At 36.0% G+C, this 15,625-nt stretch overlaps 1 protein-coding gene across 1 annotated transcript in view; it reads left to right on the top strand.

Annotated features, from left to right (window-relative positions):
- LOC136026030 (unconventional myosin-XVIIIa-like) overlaps positions 1 to 15,625 on the top strand; it is a 381,572-nt gene that overhangs the window by 252,842 nt on the left and 113,105 nt on the right. The window lies entirely within an intron of this gene.

Raw genomic sequence — 15,625 nt, 5'->3', positions numbered from 1 at the left:
CGCGTAAGTCGTTACGCGCCATTGTAGTTGTGTCCCTATGTCCCACCTGTGAATATAGATAGATATATATATATGGTTTTAACTACGTAAAACTTGCGAATACACAACATTCTTTGCTGTCCCATTGTCTTTGCATATAAATAGATTGTCAGGTTTACCGACTCTTGAACATGCAACATATAATGGTCCATGGGAAAACAATCTGTATTCAGATCTATACCTCATGATTCTAATGATTGCCCTTGAGCTTTGTTGATGGTGATTGCTAATCGACCATTCCCTGTCCCGGTGTCCCGGTCGTCATTTACATCCCCCTGTTTCCCCCGGTGTCCCCGTTGTAGTTGTGTCCCTGTGTCCCGGTCGTCATTTATATTCCCTGTGTCCCGGGTCCCGGTCGTCATTTGTATCCCGGTGTCCCGGTCTGTATATACATTCGTTTTTTAGTTTTGTTTTTCTCCTTTATTTTTTTCCTTTTTTTTTCTTTTTTAGCTTATTTAGATTTTTAGATTTTTTAGTTTTTTTATTAGTTTTTAGTTTTTTTTTCTTTTTAGTTTTTTTGTCCCGGTCGTCATTTATATCCCCCTGTTTCCCCCGGTGTCCCCGTTGTAGTTGTGTCCCTGTGTCCCGGTCGTCATTTATATTCCCTGTGTCCCGGTCGTCATTTGTATCCCGGTGTACCGGAGTTGTGTCCCTGTGTCCCGGTCGTCATTTATATTCCCTGTGTCCCGGGTCCCGGTCGTCATTTGTATCCCGGTGTCCCGGTCTGTATATACATTCGTTTTTTAGTTTTGTTTTTCTCCTTTATTTTTTTCCTTTTTTTTTCTTTTTTAGCTTATTTAGATTTTTAGATTTTTTAGTTTTTTTATTAGTTTTTAGTTTTTTTTTCTTTTTAGTTTTTTTGTCCCGGTCGTCATTTATATCCCCCTGTTTCCCCCGGGTCGTCATTTATACTCCCTGTGTCCCGGTGCTTTGTTGATTGCTAATCGAACATTCCTTTTGTCCTGGTCGCTTTCTCTTTGAGTGTCGTCTTTTATTTTTTTCTTTTTTAGTTCTTTTAGTTTTTACCTTTTTTAGTTTTTTTTAGTTTTTATTTTTTTTAGTTTTTTACCTTTTTTTAGTTTTTTTAGTTTTTTTTAGTTTTTTAGCTTTTTTATTTTTTTTATTAGTTTTTAGTTTTTTTGTAGTTTTTGCCTTTTTTTTAGTTTTTTTAGTTTTTTAGCTTTGTTATTAGTTTTTAGTTTTTTTTGTAGTTTTTGCCTTTTTTTAGTTTTTTTAGTTTTTTAGCTTTTTTATTTTTTTTATTAGTTTTTAGTTTTTTTTGTAGTTTTTGCCTTTTTTTTCTCTTTGAGTGTCGTCATTTATTAGTTTTTTCCTTTTTTTTTTTAGTTTTATATTGGTTTTTACCTTTATTTTAGCTTATTTTTCAGTTTTTTCCTTTTTTTTAGTTTTTTTTATTTTTTATTTTTTTTAGTTTTTTACCTTTTTTTAGTTTTTTTAGTTTTTTAGCTTTTTTACTTTTTTTATTAGTTTTTAGTTTTTTTTTGTAGTTTTTGCCTTTTTTTAGTTTTTTTAGTTTTTTAGCTTTTTTATTTTTTTTATTAGTTTTTAGTTTTTTTTGTAGTTTTTGCCTTTTTTTAGTTTTTTCAGTTTTGACGTCACCTGATCCAGTTTTTTCAGGTGACGTCACCTGACACATCCATCCATCCATCCACAGACAACTTATTTTTATATATATAGATATATATATATATATATATATATATATATATATATATATATATATATATATATATATATATATATATATATATATATATATATATATATATATATATATATATATATATATATATATATTCACAGGTGGGACACAGGGACACAACTACAATGGTGCGTAACTAATATGGTGCGTAACGACTTGCGCGCGCGGGGGGGTTTTTGGGGTGCTACCCCAACAGCGAGTATATATATATATATATACATATACTCAATATTACATTGAGTAATTACATTGAGATAATATTACATTGAGTATACTCATATATACAAAATCGTGTAAAAAGGGGGATAGAACGCAAGCCTGTTGAAAGCCTGATTTAATACAAAACCAGCTGCCAACCTCATTTCCTGCCTTAACTTCAGCAGCGTTACTCTCTTACTTAGCACTAATCACTTTAATTTATTGCTTGGTTTACCATACAATTATAAGACCTTTGCTAAAGTTTTTCTAGCAACAGAATCGAACGCTTGTTCATAATCTATAATACTGAAGACCAAAGGTGTTTGACAACTAAGGCACTTCTTAAATATTAACCTAAGAGCGAAAATTTTGTATCTTCTCTTCAAACTTTGTCCACAGCATGTCTCAGTCTAAAAAGTATCATATTACTAAGTAATTTGCTACCTATAGAGACCAAACTAATGCCTCGATAATTACGACACTCACTCTTGTCACCTTTCTTATACAGTGGTTTAATTAAGGTTTTTCTAAAATCATTAGGTACTTCCCCAGTACTTCAAACAGTTCATATTAACCAAATATAACAATTTAAACTGAAACTCGAACGAAATTTTAAAAATGAAAACGAAGCTGACATTAGCTTAAAAAACGAAGTTTTGTTTTCAATACATGGATCAACAGAATCTACTATTTAGGCTGATTCTAAATATGCAAAATTATGTTGTTTTTATGTTCTTAATTATTAACCTAAGAGCGAAAAGTTGGTCACATCCTCTACCTTTTCTAAAACTGCACTGTTCTTCTCTTCAAACTTGTCCACAGCATCTCTCAGTCTAAAAAGTATCATATTACTAAGTAATTTAGTTTGACCAATGGCTCTATAATTACGACACTCACTCTTATCACCTTTCTTATACAATGGTTTAATTGAAGTTTTTCTAAAATGTTTCGGTACTTCCCCTTTTTCAAAATTCATATTCATAGTCTTCAGTTACATATTTTGAACCTCAGAGCCGCCATTATTTTTTAATCCTCTCAGTACAGTAGCTCATTCTTCCTCAAAAACAGATCTTTATTCACGTTCAAGGTATCACAGACTTTTCATTTTCCTCTATATCTTTTCCTGCAAATCTATCTCGTTTAGCACATTCTCAAAATTGCCCACCCATCCCTCTTTAACTCCTTCCCTATCATTAATGTGGCCCTGTTCCAGTCTATAAGAGGGATAAATCTGGATTGCCTAATCTTATCCGTGGCTTCCATTTCATGCCTCCTTAGTTCATCTTTTAATGCTTTCTCCGCTTTCTTTACATTTTTTTTGGCTTTCAAATGATCTATCGTTCAGATAATGGTTTTACAAACCCCTTCTCCTCTGTATTAAACATGAAGTTTTTTCACCAATATTCCTAGGTGCAGTCTTAAATATCTTCCCTATGACACCATCAGCAACTTTACAAATTGTTTTTCTAAAATTATTCCGTCCATCTTCCACTTCAAATTCTGATGTCAAATTCTAAACTGTCAAGTTTAGTATTCAACTGTTTCTGGAAAGTTTCTCTCAAATTCCTATTCTGGAGTCTTCCAACATCATAAATTCCAGGGAGGTAGTTACCCTTCCAAAATTTTAGCTTTAAGTTAACCCTAGACAATATTGTATTGTATCGGATTAACGACGCTTCTTGACTACTAAGGTCCCTGCGTCGGACCTGCAGTGCATTCCTGCAGCATGATTCGATCTCTGGGTCCCGTATTACCAAGCTAAAGTCAAATCCACTGCGCCACCACAGGACCCCTAGACAATACTAGATGATGATCTTTACTTTCAAAATCAATAACAGTACCCCTATATACCCTAGTATCTTGTATTGATCCTTTCAGTCCTCGTTTGACCATAACATAATCAATAAGTATTAAATTTGCTCGGAAGAACACCAGATGACAGGCCACAGCTCGAAGAGCTCCTGTCTATGGGTAAGAACTGGAATTGATGCCACAAGCGTGGCACTAAATGGTGTCAACGGATGATCCCAGTTATCGTGTCATTAAGAACAACCAGTCATGCTCTAAAAATTGAACCCCGTCAACCTATCCTTGTTGAGATAGACTACCCGACAAATGCCAATATGCCAGCTCTTATTCCTTTCAATCAAGCTCTGGTATGTTCGGCTAGTAGTGATCAGCCCCCCCCCCCCCCCATTAAGGTCAGTGAATTTTAATTAGAAAAATAGAATGCGAAATTTTCTCGTTATAAACTGCCAGTCATTATGTACCAAAATGGAAGAATTTGAAGTTATTTCCCGTCAAACATCCGTATCCCAGTTATTGCAGTTACAGAAACGAGGAATCTTGATAGGTCGTCAGGTCATATGACAGGTTACGAAATTTTCCTGAGCACACGTGTTGATCGAGGTGAACATAGACTAGGTGAAGGTGTTGCCTTGTACACATGGAAAGACATCCCCTGCAAATTATTACTGGAATCGTTGATCCAGCTCATGAAGTATTTTGGGCTATTTGCAAACCAAAATCTCTTTTCCGTCGTTTTTATTGTATTATAGTCGCTTCAGTATATTACCCACAAAGTTCCAGACACCGGGGTGACTTGGTTCTCAACCTCCAAACTACTATTGATCACCTGAGAAGTATATACATTACCCCAGCTTTTATTGTAGGAGGAGACTTTAACCAGACCAAGAAGAGTTGGTTATCCTCTTGTTTGTCTTTAAAACAAGTAGTGTACATACCCACCCATTCTTCGGGGAGCATATTTGGCCTTATAATCACAAACTGTGATGATTTTTACTCCCCTTCGTTTTCTCTTGGTCCCGTTGGTTTGTCAGACCACATCGTAATTCTTTGGAAAGCAAGAGAGTCCTTTCCAAAGCCCAAACTATCCCTTGTCACTGTGCGTCCTTGTATGTATTCGAACATTTGTGAATGCGGTCGATGGATTGGCACGTGTGACTTCCCCGAAGTACACAGTAACAAGCCCTTAGATGCTATGGTATCCGATTTCAAGGTCACTTTATACTGTAAATACCTAGAGATCTTTACAACAAATTCATTTGTTGTAAGTGAAAACGACAAACCATGGATCTCTCTAGCTATTAAATCACTAATAAAAGAGAGATCTTGCCTCTACTGCTGTGGTGATATTGTCAACGGCAAGAAATTTCGGAATTAAATAGTCTCTTTAGTGAAGAAAACTAAAGCTCGCTACGGTTGTGAAACCATGCCCTACCAGTTACTTATTTCAAACCCCAAAAAGTGGTGCAACGTGAAAAAAGTGGCCATAGCATTACCATTGTCTATTGTAATGACAATGAAAAACATCGTAAACGAGTGTTTTGCTTCCGGCTATTTCCCGTCCCAGTGAACGGGCCTATATCACTTACACCTTGTTTGGCCAAAGTAGCTGAGTCCCTCATACTCAAGTTTCTTCTGAAACAAATTCATGGGCTTATTGATAAATTCCTGTACGGTGGACTCCCCAAGTGTAGCACTACAATCTACCTAGTACAGATGTTTGCTTGCGTCCTCCAACGACTCGAAAACGATAGCTGTCTTGTCGACATTTGCGCAGTGGATTTCAGAAAGGCCTTTGACCTAATCCGCCACCTGACTACAGACAAGAATCTCCCGGAAATGGGTGCCAAACGACGCATCCTTGGCCTTGTGTTTGACTTCTTAGCTGTTGAAAACAAGAAGTCTTTGCACTCCACGAAAACAACTCGGATTCATCAGGGTCAGATACTTTTTGCGGGGTCCCACAAGGCGCGAAACTAACTGGAATAATTGTTCTGGCTGTAATTAACTCCCTGCTTAGTTATCACGACGACCGTTACAAGTTTGTAGATGGTCTATCCATAGTGCTCGATTACCTAGTCAAAAACACTATCATAACAAAGGAGCTTTCAGACCAGTTATTTGGTTGGCTAAAGATCGAATGCTCAAGTCATGACCTTACCATCAACGTAGCCAAGCGAAGATAATTCGTTTCAACCCTCTGGAGCAGAGTATAGATATGCCTCTAGTCCGTTTCCCGAATTGAAAATCTTAGGAGTATTTTTCACTAGTGATTATAGTTTTAGTGCTCTTATTAATTTAACCGTCCACAAGGCTAATGCAAGCCTTCAGACACTTACCAAAATGAGGCGTTTCGGGTGTGATGCTGAAAGTCTTTTCCATACCTACATGTGTTATGTTTGCCCGTTGCCCGAGTACGTGAGCCCGGTATGGGGTCTATCTGCTATCCGCACGGAGTACCTATTACGCGACATAGAGTCCGCCCAGAAAAGAGCAACAAGGATTATACTCCGAAACCGAGACATACCTTATACATAACTTCCACCCCATAAAGTACGAACTAATCGTTACACCATTAATTTAACCGTCCACAAGGCTAATGCAAGCCTTCAGACACTTACCAAAATGAGGCGTTTCGGGTGTGATGCTGAAAGTCTTTTCCATACCTACATGTGTTATGTTTGCCCGTTGCCCGAGTACGTGAGCCCGGTATGGGGTCTATCTGCTATCCGCACGGAGTACCTATTACGCGACATAGAGTCCGCCCAGAAAAGAGCAACAAGGATTATACTCCGAAACCGAGACATACCTTATAACATAAACTTCCACCCCATAAAGTACGAACTAATCGTTACACCAACTCATTTGTGCCTTTCTTCACATCGATTTTCAATGCTGAGCCGTGGTTTGTGATTTTTATTTAAATGTAAGAATTTGTAAAAAAAAAAGCAATTAGCAGCTTCCGATTTCAACGCCACTTTATATAGTAAAACCTAGAGATCTTACAACGAAATCATTTGTTGTTAGTGAATACGACAAACGGTGGATCTCTCCAGCTGTTAAATCACTAATAAAAGAGAGGTCTCGTCTGTACTGCTGTGGTGGTATTATCAACGGCAAGAAATTGCGAAATCAAATAGTCTCTTTGGACTATTTGATTTAAAAGACCAATTAGTATACTATTATTAATACTAACAAGACTTAGCAGCTTCCTTATTCATCATGAGCCCCACTCCCTATGTACCACATCCTTCCTGCCTGAGTAAAGAAATTCTATATCATCTAATTTCATGCTTCCTACCCCTGTGATATGAGTTCTTGAAACTCCTAAAAAGTTTAGTTCGAATTGTCTGAATTCGTCAGTCTAAATGTCGACGCAATCGTCATTTTTTAACGTCATAACATTCCAACTTCCATCTTCGTGTTCTTTAAATCATTAAATTAAAAAAAACAAGTTTTTTCAACTGAAAGTATGGAGCGACATTAAAACTTAAACGAACAGAAATTACTTCGTATATGAAAGGGGCTGCTTCCTCATCAACGCCCCGCTCTTTACGCTAAAGTTTGACTCTTTCTCTCAGTTCTTCTTTTTAAAACGTAAAAAACTTTAGCGTAAAGAGTGGGGCGTTGATGAGGAAGCAGCCCCTTTCATATACGAAGTAATTTCTGTTCGTTTTAAGTTTTAATGTCGCTCCTTACTTTCAGTTGAAAAAACTTATAATTTTTTTTTACATTTCTTTTTTTTGTGTTTTTTTTATATTTAATTTATGAACGTTTTTGAATCAATACCTGTTTTGATTTTGGCTCTCCGCAGAGGAATTTGCATTTGTTTTTTGTTTTTTTTTTGTTTTTTTTTGCTAAATGGCTTTCTCATAATTTTGATCGAATGATTTTGAGAAAAAAAGAGCGGGGAGGAAGCCTAGTTGCCCTCCAATTTTTTGGTTAATTAAAAAGGCAACTAGAACTTTTAATTTTTTACGAATCTTTTTATTAGTAAAAGATTTACGTAACTTATAAATTAGCTTACGTAAAGAATTTTTTATTCTCATGTTTTTATTACACATATGAGAGGGTTCGCCCCCTCGTCAGTACCTCTCTCTTTACACCAAATCTTAAATTTTGTCCCAATTCATTAAGAATGACCCCTGAATCACAAAAGCCGTAGAATAAATAGTTGACATTACTAAAAATACTTTAGCGTAAAGAGTGAAGTATTAGGAGGAGGTGAGCTCCTCAAATGGGTAATAATTTCTGTTCGTTTTTAGTTTTAATGCTGCTGCTTACTTCCAGCTGAAAAAAAAATTTTCATATTTATTTTTTCATTGTTTTTTTTTTAAATAATGCTAGTAAATCCTGCGCTCCCTTCATGGAAATTTCTTCCCCCATGACAAATTCCTCGATGGAAAGTTCCCCCCGTAGGCCTATATCCCCCTATTCTCAACCCCTCCCCCCAACCAAAAAATCCTCCTTAAAACGCCTGTACACTTCCCAATAACCATTATTATATGTAAGCACTGGTCAAAGTTTGTAACTTGTAGCCCCTCCCACGGGGACTGTGGAGGAGTAAGTCGTCTCCAAAGACATAGTTATAAGGTTTTTCGACTACGCTGAATAAAATGGCTATCTCAGAATTTTGATCCGTTGACTTTGGGATAATAATTAGCGTGGGAGGGGGCCTAGGTGCCCTCCAATTTTTTTGTCACTTAAAAAGGGCATTAGAACTTTCCATTTCCGTTAGAATGAGCCCTCTCGCTCTGATCCCAACACTCTAGGACAACTGGGTCGATTTGATCACCCCTGGAAAAAAAAACAAAAAAACAAACAAGCAAATAAACACGCATCCGTGATCTGCCTTCTGGCAAAAAATACAAAATCCACATTTTTGTAGATAGGAGCTTGAAACTTCTACGGTAGGGTTCTCTGATACGCTGAATGTGATGGTGTAATTTTGTAATGTGATGTGATGGTCGTTAAGATTCTATGACTTTTAGGGCGCGTTTTCCCCTATTTTCTAAAATAACGCAAATTTTCTCAGGCTCATAACTTTTGATGCGTAAGACTAAACTTGATGAAACTTATATATATGTGTTAAATAATGCCTTTGGCATTATTTATTTATATTTATATTTAATTATATTAATCATTTATTTATATTTACATTATTTATATATATATATATATATATATATATATATATATATATATATATATATATATATATATATATACATATACATATATATATATATATATACATATATATATATATATATATATATATATATATATATATATTTATATATATTTATATATATAATCACAGTCATAGCCTAGATCACCGAAAAAAACTACTGAATGTGGATTGACAGTTCAATACAGCCTGTATATATATTGATATTAAATCCTGAAAGTCATCATGATTTAGCATTTATTAAAGTTAAAAAAAAAGAGGAAAAATTTCAAATGTAGTTTGTTTTCAGTGAAGTGCAAACTATGTTCCGGTCTTTAGAAATTATGGGGCCCTACTCCTGTAGTTTCTGCCATTTTTTAGTTTGAGTCAGAGTGAGTTTGTTATTTATTTTAGTTTTTGTTCATTTTTGGTCTCACTTAAATACAGGAAATTTATTTAAATAAAGCTGAAATATAGGAAGAGTAACTCCCTCCTTGGAAGTTATCACGTTGGTAGGCTCCAGGATGAGAATTTGACAGACTTTCCAGGAACAGTTGAATACTAAACTGGAGAGTTTAAAGTTTGACTATATAGATGATGGATGGAACAATTTCAGCAAAATAGTTCGTGAAGTTGCTGTTGATGTCTTAGGGAAGAAAGTTAGAAACGCAGCTATGAATATATTAGTAAAAATGTTTTGCGTTTTAAGAAGAGGAGAAGGGGGACAAGAATTGTTCATCTGATAGACCATATAAAAATAAGAGGAGTATTAAAAAAAGTGGAGAACACTTTATGATATGAACTAAGGAGGCATGAAGCGGAGGCAATGGATAAAATTGCCGAAGATCTGGAAGATACTCTCAGATGGCACAATAGTAAAATATTGTACTGGTATGTTAATAGATTGAGAGGGAATAGTTAATCTGGACCTATCCCAATTAAAAATGGGAAGGGTTGACAGTTAATAATAATGATTCAATTTAAGAGAGGTGGGCAGAACATTTTGAGAATTCGCTAAACCGGGATTGAGCTATAGGAAAGGATATAGAAATGAATGATAAATTTTGTGAAACCTTGGAATTTAAGGGATATTTTTTTTGTGAGGAAGAATTAGTGACAGTACTAAAAGAATTAAAAAAAAAACAGAGCTAAGAGCTCAGATGGCACTTATGACGAGGTCGGAAGAGCCAATAGCCAACAGCTCATATGGTATGAGCTCTAGCAAAATTCTAAGAATCAATAGATTGCTTTAAAAGAAGAATCAGAGGTTGAATGCCGGTTGGGATTTAAAATAAGAGCTCTGAGTCATAAGGTCCTTCTAAATATCAAAATTCATTAAGATCCGATCAGCCACTCGTAAGTTAAAAATACCTCAGTTTTTCTAATTTTTCCTCTCCCTTCAGCCCCTCGGATGGTCGAATCGGGGGAAACGACTTTATCAAGTCAATTTGTGCAGTTTCCTGACATGCCTACCAATTTTCATCGTCCTAGCACGTCCAGAAGCAACAAACTCGCCAAAGCACTGAACACCACCCCTATCTCCCCTAAAGAGAACGGATCCAGTCCGGTTATGTCAATAACATGTCTACGACATTTATAACCGTTTTTCAAGATTTCCGGTTTTCCCCTCCAACTCCCCCAATGTTAACAGATCTGGTCAGGGTTTAAAATAAGAGCCCTGAGACATGAGTTGCTTCTAAATATCAAATTTCATTAAGATTCGGTCATTCTTTCTTAAATTAACAATACCTCAATTTTTCAGTTTTTTTCCAAATTAACAACCTCCAGCTCTTCCAAAGAGAACGGATCCGTTCCAATTACGTCAATCTCGTATCTATAACTTGTGCTTATTTTTCCCATCAAGTTTTATCCCGATCTTTCCACTCTAAGTGTTTTCCAAGATTTCTGGTTCCCACCTCCAACTCTCTATGTTCCCGGAACCGATTCGAATTGAAAATGGAGCGTCTGAGACATGAGATTCGTCTATATATCAAGTTTCATTAAGATCCGATCACCCATTCCTTGACCAACCTTGATTTTCATGTTTACCAAGAATTCCGGTTTCCCCTTCCAATTCCCCCCCCCCAATGTCACAAGATCTGGTCGGGATTTAAAAATAGAGTTCTAAAGCACAAGATCTTTCTAAATATCAAATTTCATTAAGATCTGCTCACCCGCTAGTAAGTTACGAATACCTCATTTTTTCTAATTTTTCCGAATTACTCCCCCCCCCCCCAACTCCACCAAAGAGAGCAGATTCGGTCCGATTATGTCAGTCACGTATCTTGGACTTGTGCTTATTCTTCCTACCAAGTTTCATCCTGATCTCTCCGCTTTAAGTGTCTTCTAAGATTTCCGCCGTCCTCCCCCCCCCCCTAATGACACTGGATCCGGTCGGGATTTCAAATAAGAGATATGAGCTACGTCAGTCACGTATCTTGGACTTGTGCTTATTCTTCCTACCAGGTTTCATCCTGATCTCTCCGCTTTAAGTGTCCTCTAAGATGTCCGCCGTCCCCCCAATGACACTGGATCCGGTCGGGATTTCAAATAAGAGATATGAGCTACGAAGTCCTTCTAAATATGAAATTTCATTAAGATCCTATCACTTCTTCGTAAGTTATAAGTACCTCATTTTTTCTAATTTTTCAGAATTAATCCCCCTCCAACTACCCCGAAGAGAGCGGATCCGTTCCGGTGATGTCATTCACGTATCTAGAACTTATGATTATTTTTCCCACCAAGTTTCATCCCGACCACTCCACTCTAAGCGTTTTACTAGATAACTTCGAAGACAACACTGCCTTTCCATGATGAAAGTAAAACAATTCAAAATAAGGATGAAACCTTTTTATTGACTGTGAATAGATATAAAATTATTAAACTGGATATTTCGAACACATATACAGTGTTATGAACTATTTTGAACTGTTTTACTTTCGTTAAGCGTTTTCCAAGATTTTAGGTCCCCCCCCTCAACTCCCCCTATGTCACCGGATCGGGTCGGGATTTCAAATTGAGCTCTGAGACTCGATATCCATTCCAAACATCAAATTTCGTCAAGATCCGATCACTCCTTTGCAAGTTAAAAATAACTCGTTTTTACCAATTTTTCAGATTAACCCCCTCCCCCCAACCCTCCAAAAAGAGCAGATCCGTTCCGGTTATGTCAATCATGTATCTAGGACTTGTGCTTATTTTTCCCACTAAGTTTCATGCCAATCCCTCCACTGTAATTGTTTGCCAAGATTTTAGGGTCCCCCCTCCCAATTTCTCCAATGTAATCAGGTCCGGTCGGAATTCAAAATAAGAGCTCTGAGACAAGATTTCCTTCCAAACATCAAATTCATTAAGATCTGATCACTCCTTCGTAAGTTAAAAATAACCCATTTTTTAAATTTTTCAGAGTTTCCCAGATTCGACCATCTGGGGAGTGGGGGACGGTTAAATCGGAAAAATTAGAAACAATGAGGTGTTTTTAACTTGCGAACGGGTAATCGGATCTTAATGTAATTTGATGTTTGGAAGGATATCGTGTCTCAAAGCTCTTATTTTAAATCCCAACCAGATCTGGTGATAATGGCGGGAGTTGGGGAGGGGAGGACCTAAAATCTTGGAAAACGCTTAGAGTGGAGGGTTCAAAGGAAAAACAGTTAAAAATAGGGATGATACCTTTTTATTGACAGTGAATAGATATAAAATTATTTAACTGGATATTTCGAACACATATACAGTGTTCATCATCAGCAGTAAACTAAAAGACATGAATAAAAATAAACAAAATTTATACCTAGTAAACTAATTACATATAGTTTATTGCTCCTATTTTTTTTTTTCAATGCAACAGCGGAGGCAAATCTCTTTGACCTTTTCGGTTCCGGTTCATTAGAATTATCTGATATATTACGTGGACAGAGGTCATAGCACTTAGGTGGGGTGATATTTTCTTTATTTGACCTCAGTAAATTATCACTAATTGAGTTCAATCCAAATTCACCTGTATCTCGGTTTATGGAATTATTCTTGAATAGAATTTTTTTAATTTCGATTGTTTCCCTGAAAAATTGCTTTAAACCTTGGTCCCTAGAAATCAAAGAAACATTTTCAAACAAAATAAAATGATTTGGAAAATTAAAGATGTTCCGAGAGGGCCGACATGAAATCTTCAGGTTTGGTATTTTGCTTTAAAGACAATGAAATAAAATTATGATGTTGTAGCAATCTCGTTTTTAAATTCTGGTTAGTACGTCCCACATAAGAGCTTCCACAAGTACATGGGATTTTATAAACCCCACTTTGTTGCTCTACGGAAGTCCGATCCTTTCCAGAATTTAAAAAACTAGCCAAAGTATTAATACCTCTTAGAGCTACCTTTAAGCCATTATTTTGTAAAATTCTTTTAGGTTTTTCACTCAAACCTGGAACATATAGTAGAGAACAAAAAATATCTTTCTTTTCTGTTGTTTCCAGAATATCGTCAGAACATTCTAGAATTTTTTCCTTCTTTTCGAAAAAGTCTGGTCAATACCAGAATTATGTGGGACGTACTAACCGGAATTTAAAACGAGATTGCTACAACATCATAATTTTATTTCATTGTCTTAAAAGCAAAATACCAAACCTGAAGATTTCACGTCGGCCCTCTCGGAACATCTTTAATTTTCCAAATCATTTTATTTTGTCTGAAAATGTTTCTTTGATTTCTAGGGACCAAGGTTTAAAGCAATTTTTCAGGGAAACAATCGAAATTAAAAAAGTTCTATTCAAGAATAATTCCATAAACAGACATACAGCTGAATTTGGATTGAACTCAATTTTTGATAATTTACTGAGGTCAAATAAAGTAAATATCACCCCACCTAAGTGCTATGACCTCTGTCCACGTAATATGTCAGATAATTCTAATGAACCGGAACCGAAAAGGTCAAAGAGATTTGCCTCCGCTGTTGCATTGAAAAAAATAAGAGTAATAAACTATATGTAATTAGTTCATTAGGTATAAATTTTGTTTATTTTTATTCATGTTTTTTAGTTTTACTGCTGATGATGAACACTGTATATGTGATCGAAATATCCAGTTAAATAATTTTATATCTATTCACTGTCAATAAAAAGGTATCATCCCTATTTTGACGTGTTTTAATTTTGATCCCTCCACTCTAAGCGTTTTCCAAGATTTTAGGTCCTCCCCTCCCCAGCTCCCGCCATTGTCACCAGATCCGGTTGGGATTTAAAATAAGAGCTCCGAGACACGATATCCTTCCAAACATCAAATTACATTAAGATCCGATCACCTGTTCGCAGGTTAAAAACTCCTCATTTTTTCTAATTTTTCCGATTTAACCGTCCCCCCACTCCCCAGATGATCGAATCTGGGAAACGACAATTTTAATTTAATGTGGTCTGGTTCCTGATACGCCTGCCAAATTTCACCGTCCTAGTTTACCTGGAAGTGGGTAAAGTAGCAAAACCGGGACTGGCATACAGACCGACAAAATTTGTGATCGCTATATGTCACTTAGTAGATAACAAGTGCCATAATAATAAGGCCCCAGGTGCTTTTAGTGTGGTAGATGACTTAACTATGGTGGTTATGAGGTCAGATACAAGCTATTCAAGATTATGAATAGGATTTTTGAACAAGGGGAATTACCTAGTGATTTTAGACAAACTCTAATTAAACCCTTCTATAAAAAAGGTTTAGTTATTTTTGGTGTGAGGAAGAATTAGTGTCAGTACTAAAAGGATTAAAAAAATAATAAGGCCCAGGTTCTGTTAGTGTGTTAGATGACTTGAATATGATGGTTATGAGGTTAGAAATAAGTTATTGAAGATTATGAATAGGATTTTTTAACAGGAGGAATTACCTAGTGATTTTAGAAAAGCTCTAATTAAACTCGTCTATAAAAAAGGCGGTAAAAGAGTGTGGTAACTATAGAGGTACTTGCCTGAATTCTGTAGTTCAGTAATGCTTATTATGATGACACTTTTTAGACTTAGAGAGGCTGTATATAAAGTTCTGAGAAAAGAACAGTGTGGTTTTAGGAAGGGTAGAGGATGTGTCGACTAAATTTCACTCTTTGATTAATAATGGAGAAGTGTCTGAGTCATCAAACAAGTCACCAGTTATATAGATTATGAGCAAGAGTTTGATTCTGCTGATAGAAGAATTTTAGCCATGGTCTTATCGTTGTATGAAAAACCAGACAAATACATTAAATATGGAATATGAGAAGTATGGTTAATTGTTGGTTTCGTGTTAAATCTGGTGTTAAGTAAGGTTATGTTCTATCACCATTTTCATGGACCATTTCGATGAATTTTGTCTTAAGGAGCGCAGCAAAGACAATGGGAGAACCCAAATCAAATAGGGAAATAAAATTCTTCTGGGCTTAGATTACGGTGATAATTTAAGCATCTTAGGTGAAACTGTTAGAAAGATGAACAAACTTTCAGGGGTTTTACGAGTTCAGGGTGCAAGAATTGGTTAGAAAATAAAATTAAGAAGACTAAATAGTTAAGACTAGGAATGAGTGAAGGTGAAAAGGTGATCTTGGGTAATGGGAAGATCGATCATGTGGATAGCTTAACTTACCCAGGTAGTATTGTCAGTAAAGACGGTGGGTTCAGTGAAGGTGTTAGATAAATAAGAATAGAATAGTCAAGGCCTAGGGAGTTTTTTCACAGCT

This window comes from Artemia franciscana, chromosome 4 (genome assembly GCF_032884065.1).
Source record: "Artemia franciscana chromosome 4, ASM3288406v1, whole genome shotgun sequence".
Classification (NCBI taxonomy): Eukaryota; Metazoa; Arthropoda; class Branchiopoda; order Anostraca; family Artemiidae; genus Artemia; species Artemia franciscana.
Note: the sequence above shows the minus strand (reverse complement) of the source record. Positions and strands in the feature narration are given on the sequence as shown.